This window comes from Phyllobates terribilis, unplaced genomic scaffold, assembly GCF_046119375.1.
Source record: "Phyllobates terribilis strain yellow unplaced genomic scaffold, ASM4611937v1 Scaffold_11__3_contigs__length_659146591, whole genome shotgun sequence".
NCBI classification, from domain to species: domain Eukaryota; kingdom Metazoa; phylum Chordata; class Amphibia; order Anura; family Dendrobatidae; genus Phyllobates; species Phyllobates terribilis.
In genome coordinates, this window is record NW_027362771.1 from 488,604,934 (window position 1) to 488,623,732 (window position 18,799).

Genomic DNA, 18,799 nt, shown 5'->3' on the forward strand with positions numbered 1-18,799 from the left:
ACCTCTCTTCCTATATCCAAGTCAAGAATCATCAAGGGTATGGATGTTCTCTCTCTACAAACCTGACCAGCAAGCCAACTACAGCCAGGAAGCTCCTAATTAATGCTAATTGAATGCTGTGCCATGTTTGAGATGCACACAGAGCATCATGCACAGGAGACCCTATGGTGCCCTCATTACAGGCTGTGGGTTGCACTTACCCTCTTCGTTCTGTATACTATTTAATGCATCTCACACTGCAGTAAGCTGCGATAGATGACACCCTGCCCGCTCGTGTCAGATATAAGGCTATAAGGCACAGGTACATGGCATAGGCAATCTATCTCCTAAGCCATAAGGGATACACTTTTCCTCCTCCCTTTCGGGGAATAAAGGAGGGACCTCAACAATACCTTCATTCAGAGTCTTAAGATATTATATGGGTATCCCTTGAAAATCAGCCTGAGATGATAAATAAGAGGAGGGGTACGAGATTGTGGGAGGTGGAAGGTTAGAAGGAGAAGGAAGGGAAGATAGAGAAGAGCAACAAATCAGGCGGCAGGATAGACCCAGAGACACTAATGTAAAAATGGAATGGGAGAAAGGGGGATGGTGTGACAGGAAAGCAGTGCAGCCGGGTGCTGCTGGATGCCTGGGAGAATGAGCAGCAAGGACTTCTGCAGCAGTCAATTGTGCAGCATTGGTCTGCAAAGCTCAGCTTTGTGTCTGCCGGACACCTTCCTTCATTCATTCGTGCAGATGAGGATGTCAGGAAAAGGCATTAATGCTCCTTGGATTGAGGATGTCTGAACCTGAAAGCTGGACCACATAGAAGAGACGAGACATGACAGCAGCACCAGTGCCAGCTTCCACACACATCCTACCAGACACAACACTCCTCTAGGAAGACATCCACCAATAAATCCGACACGATCGCAAATACACAACAGTCTGCGTTACTCAAGAGGCACATCCTAAGCACGATATGGTCATTTATCCACATCCGCAAGAACATCCACACCGCCATCAGTTCACGACACCCGTTATAGGTCTGCACTGTGATATCAATTAGACGTATACCACCGGATTCTTATTTTTTTTTTTTAGACACATTTACGGTTAATTTAAAAAAAAAAATTTAAGAGCCAGCTGTTGTCGCTGACAGGCAAAAATGACTGTTTGCCTATAGCACCACACATAGGCATCTCGCTGCAGGAAAGATCACATTAACGCACACGTTGCAAATATTATGACACAGCCAAACTGAGCAGAGTTATAATAACACCCCAGTGAGCTGTGCATTTCCCATACCGAGCAAGAGCCCATCCAGACAACACATGCACAGAACACCTAACAATATGATATTAGCACTATAGTACTGTTATTCTGCACCGTGCACATATCTATAGTCATACTGCACACCTACACAACATTCACACACCAACAAAAACAATTCTACCAATTCTTGCCTAATCTACAGTCCAGTACTGAGCTACAGGTAAGTGGAGGGAGACCAGGGAAAAGGCCAAGGGAGGGGAGACTGACAGTCCCTGGAGGAGGAGAGCGCAAGGCTCAGCGGTGGGGGGGGGACACTTGGGGGTCCATAAATTAAGAATAATCCTTTTTTCTTCCCACCTTGTGGCATTCACATTAAGCATGGGGAAGGTCATTAGGGGCTCATGGAGTTTGTATTTGCACATTCAGGGATATTGTGATTTTTTCGTATGTCTTGTGAGCACAAACCCAAGAGAAAAGTAAAAATAAAAATAGTAGTTGCAGTCCGGCACCAAAAACGCACTATTTGTTTTAGCATGGGCTATGATTAAGAAATAGTGGGGATTCGAAATGCATAAGTGGCCATGTGTCTCCGATTCCTTGTTTTTATGATTCATTGTTTTTAAGGAGATGTAAATGAAATAACATTTTTATTTTTTCAATTGGTGCCAGGACTTTAACTATTATTTCTATTTTTCCGTTGCCGCTGTTTACTCAAGTACGTAGATTGGCCTGGAGTTGTGTAAGCATTGGATGGATTTTTTATGCGTTTCTCCACTTAGCGGTGAGCTGAATTTTTCTGCTATTTTTGTGCTAACAATAGAAAAGTGTGTGTGATCCCTACCCCAGAAGAGTAATGTTAATATCATGTTATACTGAACCTAAAGTCATTCAAGTTTGTACACAGATCACAAAATCAACATGACAAATCTATACTTCCTGAACATCAGTTATATTATATTGTAACATGGAGCTTTAAGGTATTGGCTTATAGTTAATATTTAAAGGGGTTGTCCATTTTCTCATCCAGTTGTTCCATAGACTGGTACCGGAATTACTTACCCATTGAAACCCTTGCTGCTCCTGTGCCGCCTCTCTCCGCAGCGTTGTCTACAACTCCTGACTGCTGCAGCCAATCACTACCCTCATTGGTGATAGTGAGATAGACCACAGAAGACCACAACAAAGAGGTGGCGCTGCAGCGACAGGGGCTTACACAGGTAAGCAATGCTTATTTTAGTACTTTAGAGCCCCAACAGTCTGTGGGCCAAATTGGCCTTAAAATTAGCAGCTACTTTTATAAGTATGGGACTAAGTTTTCACTTGTATTGCCAAAAGGAACAATAAAATGTCCGGGGTTGGCTTCACACATTGTATTTGTGTCGCAACTCCCACTTCTGTTTTTTTTACGGAAAACTGGGAAAATCCCAAAATGATAAAGTCCAAAGAGAGTATTAAAGATCTCCTACATTTTTCTATTTAGGGTTCATTCCTGGTGGCCCATAAAAATATATATGAAAAACACAATACAAATACATTGTGTTGACCTGGTCTTAAAATCGGCTTCCAACCTCGAGCACATAGGTATATTCCTGCTCCATATAATATCTAAGACTTTTACAAGGTCCTACTGTTCTGGTATGCATTATATTTGTAACACATTCTTCTGTATGTTCTGTTGGATTCTGTATCTGATTATTGACCAATTTGCAGCTTTGTACTCTATGCCGATTGAAGGAGCTTTTATGCCATAATACTGTGGAATATTGCTCCATATGAAGCACCTGAGCTCAGTACGAGTCTCTGTGTGCTGATGTACAGCCTCCTATACACAGCTCTGTGCTATGCCTTTGTCCTATTTCATCCTTCTAGAGACTTGCTACTGATAATCCAGATTCTTTTTTATATGTATCTACTTTACTTTATTATGTCTTTACATAGCATTATATTATTTGTGTCCTTGTGATGGCGGGTTATATATTTTTCCAGCATTTAATTGTGAGTAATATTAAAGGAAGAGTAAAATATGGTAATTATACTGCATAGTTGAATATTATTGTACTTGGATCCAGTGGTGTAGTGTGGCTTGCCTCCTGAGTGCCGCATTAAAACAAATAATGCCCGAATGCCCACTTTAGCATGTATGAATTCCCCCTTAAAAAGTATTGATTGTACCTCCAAAAGTAATAAGGCCACTTTTGTGCCTCCCCGACAAAAAAGTTTAGACTCACCTAATCCAAGCGACTGAATCCTCTTCTCCCCTGTACACAGAGGAAGTCGGCACATATGGCACAACGCAGTGACATCCTTGTACCTCCTGAGCTGGGACAATAAAGTCTTGTCTACATTGGGCTACAGCAGCCTGCAGCCTACCGGACATAGAAGAGCGGTGGGGCGTGAAGTCCAAGGTTCCCTGCTCTATAGATGCAACTGAATCGGTCCAGAGAACTGGGGAATCCAGTCAGAGGTCATGGCATGTGTTCTGCCTGGATCTTCACGGCTAGAAAGTCATTATTTAAGGGTACATAATTTCAAATTAAAGGGAATCTGCCACCCCATGGCACTTATCTGACCTCACATATGGGCATACAGGTGATAGAAATGTAAATCTATTCATACCTGTATGCCTCATATTAGAGGTCTTGTTTCTGTGAAATGTCTTTTTATTCAATCAAGTTTCTGAAGCTTGCAGGTCCGGGGCCCTGAAGAAATCCCTGCCTCCTGTGGTGATTATAATGTTTCCCCCCTACCCTGCATTTCACAGTGCCCCGCGATGTGTAGTTTCCACGGCCAAATCTGGGCACTGTGACATGCAGTGGAGGGGGGAAACATTATAATCACCACAGGAGGCGGGGATTTCTTCAGGGCCCTGGGCCTGCAAGCATCAGAAACTTGTAGGAATAAAAAGACATTTCACAGCAACTAGACCTCTAATTTGAGGCATACAGGTAGGAATAGATTTACATTTCTATCACCTGTATGCCCATATTAGAGGTCAGATGAGTGCCAGGCGGTGACAGATTTCCTTTAAGTAGTGTCCGTGTGCATCTGAATTCATTGGTGTACAATTCATTACATTTTTTTTTTTAAAAGTGACAAATAATAATTTGATGATCTCTATTACACAAAAGTGATGGGAGAACTCTGACAGGGCTAAAAACGAATTTTACAGTAAGTATTAGTCTGGTTCAAAAAGCCCCATCTCAAATAAAAAGTCTCTCTGACCAGGCAAAGCAAGTTTTTATTGATTCGGTCATCTCCATTGCAAAGCTATGGTACTCCAAAGCCACACATGACCTCTACCATTAGCCTAATAGGGCCATGTAACAAAGGGTTCAAAGCAGAGAACCCTTGTAACTAAAATCCATTACTGATGAAGTGTAACAAGTGCACTAGCTTGTATCGCTTCTATTGAAAAAGGACTGGAGAGGATAGGGCTGGGGTCACGCTTCCCTTTCTCTCACACTTGCTCAGACTTTGGTTTTGGTAACTGTGTTTGCATTACAATGACATGTCTCTATAAAGATCAATGATCCTAATGAGATTATACATCACATCTCTGTATAGCGGTCAAACAGAACAGCTGAAACTTAGAAAACCTGCGCCACAACCATGCATCCTCAAAAAACGCAAACCGTCTAGTTTCTATATCCAATATATATTACTACAAAAAGTATTTATTTATTTTACTCACTTATATAGCGCCATTAATTCTACAGCGCTTCACAGGCATTATCAGCACTGTCCCCATTGGAGCTCACAATCTACATTCCCTATCAGTATGTCTTTGGAATGTGGGAGAAAACTGGAGAACCCGGATGAAACCCACACAAACATGGGGAGAAGATACAAACTCCTTGCAGATGTTGTCCTTGGTGGGATTTGAACCCAGGACCCCAGTGCTGCAAGGCTGCAGTGCTAACCACTGCACCACCGTGCTGCCCTATTTAATCCATGTTTAGCAATACTGTGTTATTCTGTATGTGGCATCGTATGGTTAAGGCTACCTTCACACTGACAGTTTTCTATTCTATAGTTGTATGGAATAAAATTTACGGTAACCGTTGATTCTACTGGGATTTCTGTGCCTTTGGGCGGCTTTAGGCTTCATTCAGTTTGGTCTTTGGGCAGAATAGTTGTCTACTGCTAAAACAAGTGCAAACTTGAACAATAGCATTAAAGTCATTCAGCCGCAAGCACAAACCTGAGCAATATCATTAAAGTCATTTGTTAGCGTGCCCAAAGGTACACGAACACATAAATGATTGTGCACTAGGGGCATGGGCACCCTAAGCCCTTGTGTTAAAGGGAATCTATCACCAGCATGATATAGGGGCAAAGACCCTGATTCCAGTGTTGTGCCCTTTACTGGGCTGCTTGCTCCAGTTTTGATAAAATCCCTGTTTTATCTGCTGTAGATCTACCAGTTGTCTGAATGCTGAGCCCTGTATAACTCCGCCTACACCACTTTTTGGCAGATTTGTGCATATGCAATCAGTGGTGGTGCGGGGTTATACAGAGCTCATGAATATAGAGGACTACATGGCAGCAGCTTTACTAGTCTTCTAGTAATAATTTCTCGCTGATAAAACTGTGATTTTATCAAAACTACAGCAAGCAGCCCAATAAGTGACACATTGCTGGAATCAGGGTCTCTGTCCCTACACTATGCGACTCTCAGAATGGGTGAAAAGCGCCTAGTAACAGATTCCCTTTAATATGATAAAAAAAACATTACAAATAAAACTCTTGATTCTCCCAATTCCCTAGTGAATATTAGAGTCTCATATACCTCCAATAACGGTCAGATAAATGTTGGTACCTAGCTATTCCTCTATACTACCACAGATACAAGCATACGAAGACCCTTACTGAACTTCTTACTACAGTTTTGATAAAACACTGTTTTATCTGCTGAAGCTCTGCTAGTCCTCTCAGTGATGAGCACCTGTTATTTAGTCCTCAATATTCTTGAGCTGTGGCTATACACCAACAGTGAATGGCAGCTTTATGCCTATGCACAGTGTATGCAGAAATCTTTAAATCACTGATGTATGTGGTGTGCATTGAGAGGACTAGCAGATCTGCAGCAGATAAAACAGTGATTTTATTAAAACTAGAGCAAGGAGCCCAGTAAGTGACTGCTGAAATCGGAGTCTTTGCTCCTATGTTATGCTGCTATCAGACTGTGAAGCATAAACCTGATCACAGATTCCTTTTAAAGGGATTATACACTTTCAACACTCATTTTCATGGTCCGGTGACAATAAGCTGATCACATGGTTTGCCACCACTGAGACTCCCAGTTCTCAGATGGCAGAAATTGTTCAATTTCTTCATGGGGAAAATTAAGCATTGCACAATTCCTACAGAAATGAATGAACTGTTTATGTAATCTTTCGGAGATGTCAGGTTCTTCACAATGAGAGAGGTTTGCAGTGACTGACTATTCTGGATACTAAATAAGGAAGCCCTACAGCTATGGACTTAAATTAATTTCTAAACCAGTCAAATCTATTAACACTTAATGCCCCATGACAAATATATATCTATGATAGAGGAGGTTGGGGTGTGTAAAGCGAGCTCAGGAGCTGAGCCTGCTCCACACAGGGCTGATGCCGTTTGTGTTACACAGCCGGCATCTGCCTCTAACAGTAGCGACTGGAACTGTTGTTACTCTAAATGTCACTGACAATCACTGGCAGTGGCATTAAATCTGTGTGATTCTGCCCAGAGGTCCATTCCAGGTAACCCCCTACTGATCGCTGGGTGCCTATGGTTTGCCATGGCAGCTGGGGGCTTGCTCAAGGCCTCATCACTGCTATTTTGGTTCTCCTGTAAAGTCTTGTCTGTGGCTGAACTTCAAAGGAGACTGTAATTAAAGAAGCACTGCAATGAAGATTTTTCAATAAATCTGTGTATATGTGTATGCAATGTAGTGTGTGTTTGTTAAACTCGCTTACCACCACTTTCTCCGGGATCGAGCGTCATTCCTCTCCTCTTCTCAGTGATGTCACCGCACTTCAGACTATCCCTCTTGCTCTATACATGACCCGGAAGTGACTTTTACAATGTAAGTCTATAGATCCTCATTCTGATGCTGATTAGTATTACATTGTAAAACCCAATTCCAGGTCACGCAGAGAGCAGCTTGACCCCTAGAGTCTGGAGAGGGGTGACATCACTGAGAAGAGGAGCAGAATGGAGCTGGATCTCAAAAAAAGCGTCGGTAGACGAGTATAATAATACCCTCACACTACAATACATACACGTATATACAGATTTATTTTAAAAAAAACTTCATTGGAGTTCTTCTTTAAGACTATATAATGCAATATTAAAGGAAGTGTATTTTTTCACAATTTCACACCACTTGGATTTTCTTCTTGTTTTTCAGTATATTAGATGGTAAAATAAATGGAGTCAAAGAAGCAAACTCTCATATGGCTATGTCAGCAGAATAATAAAAAAAATATGGCTCTTGGAGATACAGAGATAGATAGAAGGAGATAGAAGATGGGATACAAAATAGAAAAACACAAAAATAATAAATCACCCAGTTGTTATGGAATTAACTGTATTTGCTGCACAATTTATCATCTGCAGAGGCAGACTAATGCTTAGAATGACCTACAGGTACTCCAGAAATCTGTTTGTCCCAATGTTCTCTACCTTATCTCATATAGCTTTGGTTCTGAGAATATTCAAAAACATAGAAACACATAAACTAGCCACAAACACAGGGCTAGTGTCAGAACCAAGCAGATCTGAGAGCATGCCGGGGCCCACTGGACAGCCATGATGATCATAGAGGGTAGAGCATGCTCTTCGCTCATCAGGCCTGGGGTTAGTGGACACAGCTCCCACTGTGACGATGTCACCTAGTGTCAGACTTGTATGTACATAAAAAAATTCCCCTGATTTGAGAAATTCTAATTTCTTATGATTTCCCCAAATTAAGAAAAGGGGCATACTGGAATAAATAGGAATAATCTCATATTCACTTTCATTGCATTGATTTGTAGCCAGGGATAGGTACAGACAGATGAGGACCCCTGTGCAAGAACAGTATAGGGGCCCTTTGCAGTCCAATAATTCATCATATTGCACCCTTTATGTGTTTGTGACAGAAGATGCTTGCTGCTCTGGAGGTAGGAGTGGACCCCTTCCCTCTTGCGCTCCTGTCCAGCCGCACATGTTGCAGCAATGGTATGTCCCCCCATAGATATAGAATTGGCATTCTGTGATTTTTGGCCATGTGTCTTGCCTAAGTTGTCCTTAGTCCCTTGCCTTTATCTTTATGCATAAGCAGGAATGCATGGCAACCAAATTTGGCTTCCCGTAAGGGTTTTATAGGATCTAGCTTGTCTTCATCAGTGATCTCTTTGGTCCTATAGCTGTGGCTGGTAGATGTGCTTATCGACTAGCTTATCTTCTATAAATATTACAGTCACCAATATCTGCAATCGTTTCTTTTGATTTATGATGGTATGATAAACTAATTTTCATACTTCACATTTATATAGCAGATTTAGTTGGAGTATTTATCTTTTAAAGGGGATCTGTCAACAGGGTTTGCTACCCCATCTGAAAGCAGCATGATGGAGATAAATAGATATTGTCTGACAGGCAATCTCTGCATGTGTCACTGACTCGCCCCCTGGGCCGTGGGGCACTCGGATCCGGGCAATAGGGGGAACGATGGGAGTAGTAGTGGCAACCCGGTTCCGTGGCTCAGGGTGGTCAGGCCAGTGGTAGTCCGTTATGTGTTGTTGATTATGTCCGACTACGCCACCCGTGGATTGCGGTTATTAGGAACCGCCGCTGCATGCGGACCGCTGGGGCTGATGAGGTGTGCAGCTAGGGTAGTGTGACTCCCCACGGGAAGAGTGCGGCCCCAGGGCAGTATAATGGATGGTGGGAGTGATGGTGGTGAGAGTCCCAGTACCGGTAGTGCTGGAGGCGCGAAGGAGCACACAGACAATAGGTTGCAGTCCAGGGTCTTTACTGAAACAGGTAAACTGACCCATAAACAGTCCCAGCTAGGAGGGGACCTGGATGTCTGAGAGCAACGGGGAAATTGGCCCTGGTCAGGGTGAGGGTGTAGGCCTACCGTGCTTTCTGCGCTCCTTCTGGCTATCTCCTCGTTATAGGGTAACAGCCCACGTTTCCAAGCTTTCCGTGTATTCTCGCCTGTATGGCCTGCGACGTGGGTTCCTTTCTGCTCCAAGCCTTGTACGGCTTTGCTGGTCCCTTCTGTTGTGGCAGGGCCTCCAGGCTTCTTAGGCCAAGGAATATACAGTCCCTTGCGGACTGGTTCTCTGCTGGAGGATGTGGAATCCTCCCAGCCTCAGACACCAAAGTCTGGTAAAGTAAGTCTTTTATCTGCCAAGACAGGCTCTCTTCGCCTCTAGTCTCTGGCTTGTGGCTCTCCTCCTGCCACACTTCCTCTTAGGTGCAATACAAAACTGTCTGTCCCTGCTCTGCTCCGGGACACGTCTCAGTGCTGAGACAGGCCATCAAGTTCTCCCTAACCCTGCCACCAGCACCAGCTTTTATAGGGGCAGCCAGCTCCCCCTACTGGCCTGAGACAGGAGGCATTGCATGCTAATGTTCCCCTGACAAGAGAACCTCCCCCTTGCTCTCAGACACAGCTTTATTTACACTTGTGGCATCCAGGCCAGGGTGACACATTCCCCCCTAGTGAAATTTAGTACTCCGGGACTAAATAATAAACAAAGACAATGTGCATAACCATAAAACATTAATAGACAAACGACGCACAGATTGAGTTCTTAAGGTCACAGTGTGGCCTGTGACCGGGTGTCCATATCACCAGCACAACGGGGAGCCTTAACCAGGTGGGGGTTTGTCCTACCCCAAGTCCTTCAAAGTCTTAGTTCATTCCTTGGTTAGGCTCCGAACGCAGTCCATACAAGGTCCCGGTTATAAAAAGTCCATAACCTTTGAGTCCTTACGGTAGCTGCAAGAAACTGAAACACGCTATTAATAATCACGCAGGTAACTTGGCAAACAATTCAACATTTGGTAACAGGGTTATTTACAATTTTTGCGCGCTCTATATTCTCCAGCGAGTGGGTATCTGCCCCTTTGTGCTCCTGGTTGACCTACGTAGCCCACTGTCTGGTGGTGGACCAACCTGGCTTTCCCTACTAGCATTAGGGGTACAGCTACCAGCTGGGTGTACAGGTAGGGCAGGCAGCTGTCTGCGGGTTCTTTGGCTTACCGCAGGCATGGCAGGCTCACTGTCAGCAGAGGGTTGACTCTCCTGGGCTGCTGGTACAGGCTCTTCTGCCTCTGGAACCGCTTGCTCCTCTTCACCTTCCAGCTCTGGTGTTGGTTGTTGCTGTGCTGGTTGCAGGAAATGCAGGACGGGTACCACTATGGCATCATTTATGCGAGTCCAGGACTGAGGGAACTCTCCGAGAACGGTGCTGATCATTTCTTCCTTGTCCTCTGCGGGTTCAAGGTCACTCTGATCCCCTTCTGCACTACGGAGTTGCTCGGGGCACCTTTTGAGGTGGTCTCTGGAGACGGTACTAGTGGTTTCTCCTCCGTCCTTGGTGATCACGCACACCTTTGGGTTGTCGTGGTCAGACTGCAGTACGGTGTAGGGTTCCCTTTCCCACTGGTCGTCCAACTTATGTAGCCTTCTCTTCCGCTTCAGGACTTGCTCACCAGGTTCTAGGGGACCAGCAGGGACGTGTTGATTGAAGAGTTTTTCTTGCCTCTCTCTCACCTGGGCCAGGCTCTTCTCCACACTCTCCTGTACCTTCTTGTACTGCAGTTGCCTTTCCGTATCCCAGTCCGCATCCGGGGAGGTGTCCTCAGGTATTAGGACTCCCATCTCCAGGTCTACGGGCAGCTTACCTGGTCTAGCTCGCATCAGGTAAGCCGGGGTGCAGTTTGTAGCATTCACCGGGAAATTGTTGTATAGGTCTATCAGGTCCGGCAGTTTTTCTGGCCACAGGCTGCGTTCCTCCAGGGGCAACGTCTTCAGGAGATCAATGACTATATTGTTCATCTTCTCACACATCCCGTTGGTTTGGGGGTGGTAAGGCGTTGTCTGAATCTTCTTACAGCCATAGAGGTTGCAGAACTCTTGGAAGATTTCAGTCTCAAACGCTGGACCCTGGTCTGTCAGGACCTGTTCCGGATACCCGTGTGGACGGCAGAAGTATTGCTGGAAGGCTCTAGCCGCTGTTTGGGCTGTCAAGTCCTTTACCGGGACCACCACTAGAAAACGGGAATAGTGGTCCACGATTGTCAGGGCATAGATGTATCCTGACCGGCTGGGAGCCAATTTGACATGGTCCAGAGCTACCAGCTCAAGAGGCTGCGTGGTGACGATGGGCCTCAAGGGTGTCTTCTGGCTGCTGCGGTCCTTCCTCCTCAGGTGACAAGGGCCACAGTCTCTGCACCACTTTTCTACAGCTCCTCTCATGCCGACCCAAAAGAACCTTCCTCTTAGCAGGAACTCCAGTTTCTTCCAACCGAAGTGTCCCGCTCTGTCATGGTAAGCCCCCAGGACCATGGCTGCATCCCGTCTTGGGACCACGACTTGCCAGGTCAGCTCGTGTGTCCGGTGGTTGACAATCCTTCTGCACAACTTGCCTTCGTAGAGGAACAGCTTGCTCTTCTCTTTCCATAGCTGCTTGGCTTCCTCTGGACCATCCGGATCTATGCGGGCATCTTCCTGGGTCAGCAGATCTTTCACCAGGCGGATGGCAGGGTCACTATCTTGGGTCTCGGCCCAGCTGTGGTGAGGTAGGGGATTGATCATCACGGTTGTTAGATCCTCCTCCTTCACACGGTGGGAGTATTGAGCGGCTCCATACCGGTGAAACGCGAGGAGTTCTACCTCCTCAAGCTCTTCTGGGTCTTCGTCACCTTCAGGTAAGTGAGGCATCCTCGATAGGGCGTCAGCGTTGGCATTGGTTTTGCCGGCCCGGTACTTGATTACGAAGTTATAGTTCGAGAGACGGGCCATCCACCGCTGTTCTAGGGCACCCAGTCTTGCATTGTTCAGGTGTGTCAACGGGTTGTTGTCCGTGTACACGGTGAACTTTGCGGAGGCCAGGCAATGCTTGAAGCGTTCCGTCACGGCCCACACCACCGCCAAGAATTCTAGCTTGAAGGAGCTGTAATTCTCCGGGTTCCTCTCGGTGGGTCTCAGCTTCCGGCTGGCGTACGCGATCACCCTTTCTCTGCCTTGTTGGTTTTGGGACAGTACGGCTCCCAGTCCCACATTACTGGCATCTGTGTGGAGAATGAAAGGCTGGCCATAATCAGGGTAGGCCAGGATCTCGTCCCCTGTGAGGGCCATCTTTAGCTGGAGGAAGGACTCCTCTTCCGGTTTATCCCACTTGAAGGGCGGCTTTTGGCTCCTGGACTTAGACTGTCCGATCAGGAGGTCCTGCATAGGAGCTGCCATCTTAGTGAACCCGGGGATGAACCTTCGGTAGTAGCCTACCAACCCGAGAAACTGTCTCACCTCTTTGATGTTCGAGGGGCTTGGCCAGCTCTTGATTGCCGTGACCTTGTCAGGGTCGGGGGCCAGTCCTTCCGCGCTTACCACGTGCCCTAGGTACTGGACCTTTGGTTTCAGCAGGTGACACTTCGATGGTTTCACCTTCAGGCCGTAGCCTGCCAGGGCTTCGAACACCTCGGCCAGGTGCTTTAGATGGTCCTCGTAGGTCTTCGAATAGACGATCACGTCGTCCAGGTAAAGGAGAACCGTCTCGAAGTTTCGGTGCCCTAGACAGCATTCCATCAGCCGCTGGAAGGTCCCTGGTGCGTTGCAGAGCCCGAAGGGCATACAGTTGAACTCACTCAGTCCCATCGGGGTGGTGAAGGCGGTCTTCTCCTTGTCAGCCTCTGCCACAGGAACCTGCCAGTACCCGCTAGTAAGGTCCAAAGTAGAAAAGAAGTTAGCAGATTTTAGTGCGGCTAAAGACTCCTCTATTCTAGGCAGCGGGTATGCGTCTCTGTGGGTGATACGGTTGATTTGTCTATAGTCCACGCACATTCTCATGGTGCCGTCTTTCTTTTTGACCAGAACCAAGGGGGCTGCCCAGGGGCTACAGCTGTCTCTAATGACCCCAGCTTCTTTCATCTCTCTTAGCATGCCCTTGGCGTTCTGATAATGTGCAGGGGGTACAGGCCTGTGTCTCTCTTTTATTGGTGGGTGGCTCCCTGTGGGGATGTGGTGTTCTATCCCCTTTACTCTTCCGAAGTCTAGCGGGTGCTTACTAAAGACTCTCTCGTACTCCTGTACCACCCGGTAGACTCCTTGTTTTTGGTGCAGGGGAGTGGAGTCAGCACCCACGTGGAGTTTCTGGCACCAGTCCTCCTTTTGTTTCTGGGAGCCATTACCCTCCGCCTGTGGAGATGGAGGCAAGGGTTCCACGGCCCTGATAGCTTTGTGTTCGACGACAAACAGTTTGGCGAGTGTAGCGTACCTGGGTAAGTGTACTTCCCTCTCCCCAATGTTGAGGATGCGGACGGGCACCCTCCCATGACGGACATCAACCACCCCCCGGGCTGTCAAAATGGTGGGCCTGCTGTCTGAGTACACGGGTTCTACCATGGCTTGGTAGTCTCTACCTCTCAACCCGATTGCAGTCCGACACCAGATCATCATTTCACTTTTGGGAGGCATGGAAATGGGGAATGGGTCACTCAGTCTTACGCTACCGATCTCACCACCAGACAGTTCTACCTGCTGCCGTCTCATCAGGGCTTTTATCTCCTTGTTGAGGACTCTCTGTTGGCTGGAACTAGCATTCACCGCCACCTGTTGTAGAATTACAATTACCTCTGAAAGACAATTTTCAATTACGTTAGTACCCACAGTTATTTTAGGGTGACTTTCACGACGGTCAATGTCCACAATAATCACTCCCTGTGCCGGCAGTTCAACTTTACCAATTTTAATGGTCATCTCCTTGAACCCCATCTGCAGCACGGGTAAGCCATTACTGGCGATGATGCTCAAGTTACTGTCTGGATACCGTATGATATCAGCATCAGTCCAATACTGCTTAAAAAGTACATAAGGGATAGTGGTTACTTGTGACCCAGTATCCAGCAAGGCGCTCATGGGGATACCGCCCAGCACCACGGGTAAAACCGGGCGCCCCCCCAACGTACTTATCACGCCAATTATAAGGGCCTGGTGATCTTATGCCTGGGGGTTGGCCCTCTGCCCCAGGTTGGACCCGTTTAAATTACAGTACCTGGAAATGTGTCCGGGCTGGTTGCATCGACAGCAAATGGGCTGTCCATCCTCTGCGTAGCGGTCTGTGGGCCTCCCTCGGAACGACGGGATCCTCCTCTGTCGACGCCACGGGACATCCTCCGGACTTGAAGCCAGCTCGATGGGTCTTGACGGGTCCACTTGCAACGCCTGAACGGTCCTGGTCAACGCCGCGACGCTCCTGGTCAGCTCCTGGACTTGGTGGTGCAGGCCTTTCGACGGGGCTTGGTTCAGGGCCTGTGCATCAGCCCCCACGGGGTCCATAGAGGAGGGCGCCGCCTCCTGGTGGTAGGTGAGAGCAGGGCGCCGGGGGTTTATAGCGCCACTGGTTGCAGATTCACAGAGCACCCTTATGGCCCTGTCCTTAAATTGGGCAAAGGTCAGGTCGGGGTTCTGAAAGAACATGAGGCGCAGCTGGGCCCTGTGGGCGCTGGACAGCAGACCTTCTATGAATTGTTCTGTTAGCAGTTTATCCGTTTCCTGCACACTGCCAGGGTCAGTTTGTTGGATAGCCCTCAAGGCTTCCTGCAAATTTAGGGCATAGTCTCTGATGCTGTCCTGTGCCCGCTGCTTACATCCATAGAACCTCATTTTAATCTCAGCAGAGGTACGTGTGTCAAAGGTACCCCGCAGCCGGGCCAGAATACCCTTCACAGTCCTTTTCTCCTCAGTGGGCCATGACTTTACCTCCCTTTGGGCTGCGCCAGTTAACTGCCCTGTTAGTATGCTGACCTTCTGTCCCTCTGTCAGGGAGTAAACTTGGAACAAACTGTACAGCTTTTCCTTAAAGTCAGTTAGGGCATGGGGCTCCCCTGAGTACTTGGGCAGCCAGGCCGCTCCAGGGATGTAGGGCAGGGAAAAGGGCATCACCGCTGCTGCAGCCGCGTTGGTGGTAGTGGGCGCCTCTGTGTCCGACATCTTCCTCCCCCCTAGTTAAGCGTGGCCTACCTTCCGACGATCCTCTTCTGTAGGCCGCGGCTCCGCTGCTGCTGCTATGGACGAGGACCTGGCGTCGCGTCCTGATGACGTCATCGTCGCTCTCTCTCCCTTCCAGGACCTTGCGCAGCGTCGGTGCGTGGGGCGGAGTTTCGGATCTCGCGCGGTTTTGACGTCCACGCCCCTCTTCTTCCCGCTCGGCGTCCTGAAGATGGTGTCCGATGGCGGAAAACAGCTGCGGATGGCGGGAAGACGGCAGAAGACGGCGGGAAACGGTCCAAGATGGCGTCTGATGGCGGGAATCGGCTCCGAATGGCGGGAAACTACTTCAGACAGCAGGAAACTTCGCCACAGGTAAGTTACAAAAGTCTTTTTCAGTACCCGGTGGTTGCGGGCACGAAATCCTGCCGACTACGCCAAAGCTGACTCGCCCCCTGGGCCGTGGGGCACTCGGATCCGGGCAATAGGGGGAACGATGGTAGTAGTGGCAACCCGGTTCCGTGGCTCAGGGTGGTCAGGCCAGTGGTAGTCCGTTATGTGTTGTTGATTATGTCCGACTACGCCACCCGTGGATTGCGGTTATTAGGAACCGCCGCTGCATGCGGACCGCTGGGGCTGATGAGGTGTGCAGCTAGGGTAGTGTGACTCTCCACGGGAAGAGTGCGGCCCCAGGGCAGTATAATGGATGGTGGGAGTGATGGTGGTGAGAGTCCCAATACCGGTAGTGCTGGAGGCGCGAAGGAGCACACAGACAATAGGTTGCAGTCCAGGGTCTTTACTGAAACAGGTAAACTGACCCATAAACAGTCCCAGCTAGGAGGGGACCTGGATGTCTGAGAGCAACGGGGAAATTGGCCCTGGTCAGGGTGAGGGTGTAGGCCTACCGTGCTTTCTGCGCTCCTTCTGGCTATCTCCTCGTTATAGGGTAACAGCCCATGTTTCCAAGCTTTCCGTGTATTCTCGCCTGTATGGCCTGTGACGTGGGTTCCTTTCTGCTCCAAGCCTTGTACGGCTTTGCTGGTCCCTTCTGTTGTGGCAGGGCCTCCAGGCTTCTTAGGCCAAGGAATATACAGTCCCTTGCGGACTGGTTCTCTGCTGGAGGATGTGGAATCCTCCCAGCCTCAGACACCAAAGTCTGGTAAAGTAAGTCTTTTATCTGCCAAGACAGGCTCTCTTCGCCTCTAGTCTCTGGCTTGTGGCTCTCCTCCTGCCACACTTCCTCTTAGGTGCAATACAAAACTGTCTGTCCCTGCTCTGCTCCGGGACACGTCTCAGTGCTGAGACAGGCCATCAAGTTCTCCCTAACCCTGCCCCCAGCACCAGCTTTTATAGGGGCAGCCAGCTCCCCCTACTGGCCTGAGACAGGAGGCATTGCATGCTAATGTTCCCCTGACAAGAGAACCTCCCCCTTGCTCTCAGACACAGCTTTATTTACACTTGTGGCATCCAGGCCAGGGTGACACATCACAACTGTCTAAAAGCCGGGACACTTGCAGGCGCGGCAACAGTGAATGAAACGCCGAGCACGCCAAAATACTCGGCGAGCACCTGAGCGTGCTCCCCGGAAAGGGTTAATGATACATACTCGATCAACACTAGTTGTGACCTGTATTAATCTTATTTAGTCAGTTTTATAGATGATAACAATAATGGTAAAAGAAGAAAAGGAATGTGACTGGACAATGACCAAGAGAAAGACTAGAGTAGAGAAGAGACTTCATGTTTTGAGGACTAAATACAATCTATGTTCAGGATCTGGCTGTGTTTCCTTATGTAGCAAAATGCATAATTTCATGAGAATTCTACTTTATGCTAATACTTGCAGATTCTCCCGCTGTAATGTGGCTTATTCTTGCGTTACGTTGTTACTTTCTGCTGCAAGATTACACTGCAAAGACAAACTGATGCCTTTGGAGTTCTTCCAGGAATTTTATCAAGAATTTCACAATGTATAGAAAAATTGCCGGCGGATTTTAAGAAAATCAGGCTTTCAGTAATGGCTCTCATTTGTGATAAAACACAATTGGTCCTTATTCACACAAACAATTTTAAAATTGTTCAACGTTCATCCTGGAAAATCATGTATTTTCACAATTTTTTCTATCTATATGCATGACCGTTTTAGACTCATATGTCATTTTTAGTTCTGTTTTAGATTCTTGTTACATGCGTATCATATTCAAATTCTTTGTTTTGTAGAAAAGAATGTGTGCCAACCCATTGATTCTTTAAAAATCAGATTTGTTAAACTGCACACAATAGTGTGATTTTTAGTTATTTTTTTTAATGAATCTGAATTTTTTGTCTCAATTGGCAACTTTCATCCAGAAATCATAGTCCAGTATGGACCGAAACTGGATGGGTAAATCTTTTGTTTGAATAAGCCTTTAAAATAAACCTTGTCATCTTCCCAAATACTACTAACCTGAAGATATAGGGTTTATCTGCAGGTTAAAGAAGCACTTCCATGTATATTTTTTTATTAAATGTGTGTATGTGTGTATGTAATGTAGTGTGAGTGTATTAATATACTCACCTACCATCGCTTTCTCCGGTGTCTAGCGCTGTTCTTCTCAATGTTGTCACCGCAATTGTGACTATCTGGAACACTGTATTTTCTATGCGTGAGCCGGAAGTCTCTTTTACAAAGTAAGCCTATGGATCCTCATTCTTATGCTCCATAGAATTACATTGTAAAAGCCACTTCTGGGTCACGCAGAGTGCAGTGTGACCCAGAGAGTCTGTAGAGCGGTGACGCCACTGAAAAGCAGAGAAGAACTGTGCTGGACACCGGAGAGAGTGGTGGTAGGTGAGTATATTAATACTGTCAAAAATATCACATCCCACCGGCTGTGATCTTTGTGTCGAACAGCTCTCTGCTGCCCCCTATCGTCCAGACAATTACGCGATTGGCTGACGAATAACGGAGGAGGCCGCAGGCTATCACCCTTACTAGGTGTAAGGCGGCTGTGTTCACACCGTGCAGTAACTGAGGCAGTGACCCAGGCAAGTCCAACATAAGCAGCTTTTATTCAGCAAATTCAGCAAACTCACAGGTAAAATATATAGTCCTCCGGTTTGCAGCCGGGTTAACACAAGTCCATAAAAAACGGTTGCCGGGGGCAATGGCCGCGCAGGGCTGCTCAGAGCCTGACGTGTGCAGAGCCTTCCCAGGCGTGGGTTCAGCTACACATAAGCCCACCGAGCTTTCCTGCTATGCTCCTAGCAGGTCCCAACACTGAACAACACTAATCCTTAATGCAGGGTTTTTTAAAGGACCTGTGGCAAGAGCCACTGGAAAACCCGGGTTGAAGGGTGGAGGCCGCCCCA

At 47.3% G+C, this 18,799-nt stretch overlaps 1 protein-coding gene across 2 annotated transcripts in view; it reads left to right on the forward strand.

The window, feature by feature from the left end:
- Positions 1-339: 339 nt before the first annotated feature.
- Positions 340-18,799, forward strand: part of MINAR1 (membrane integral NOTCH2 associated receptor 1) — a 157,325-nt gene continuing 138,865 nt past the window's right edge. Inside the window, exons 1-2 of one of the 2 annotated variants that reach the window (XM_073653527.1) lie at positions 340-1,477; positions 2,285-2,474. The gene's annotated coding sequence lies outside the window, so the exon portion shown is untranslated. The remainder of the gene's footprint in view (positions 1,478-2,284; positions 2,475-18,799) is intronic. The other variant, XM_073653526.1, reaches the window with a different exon arrangement.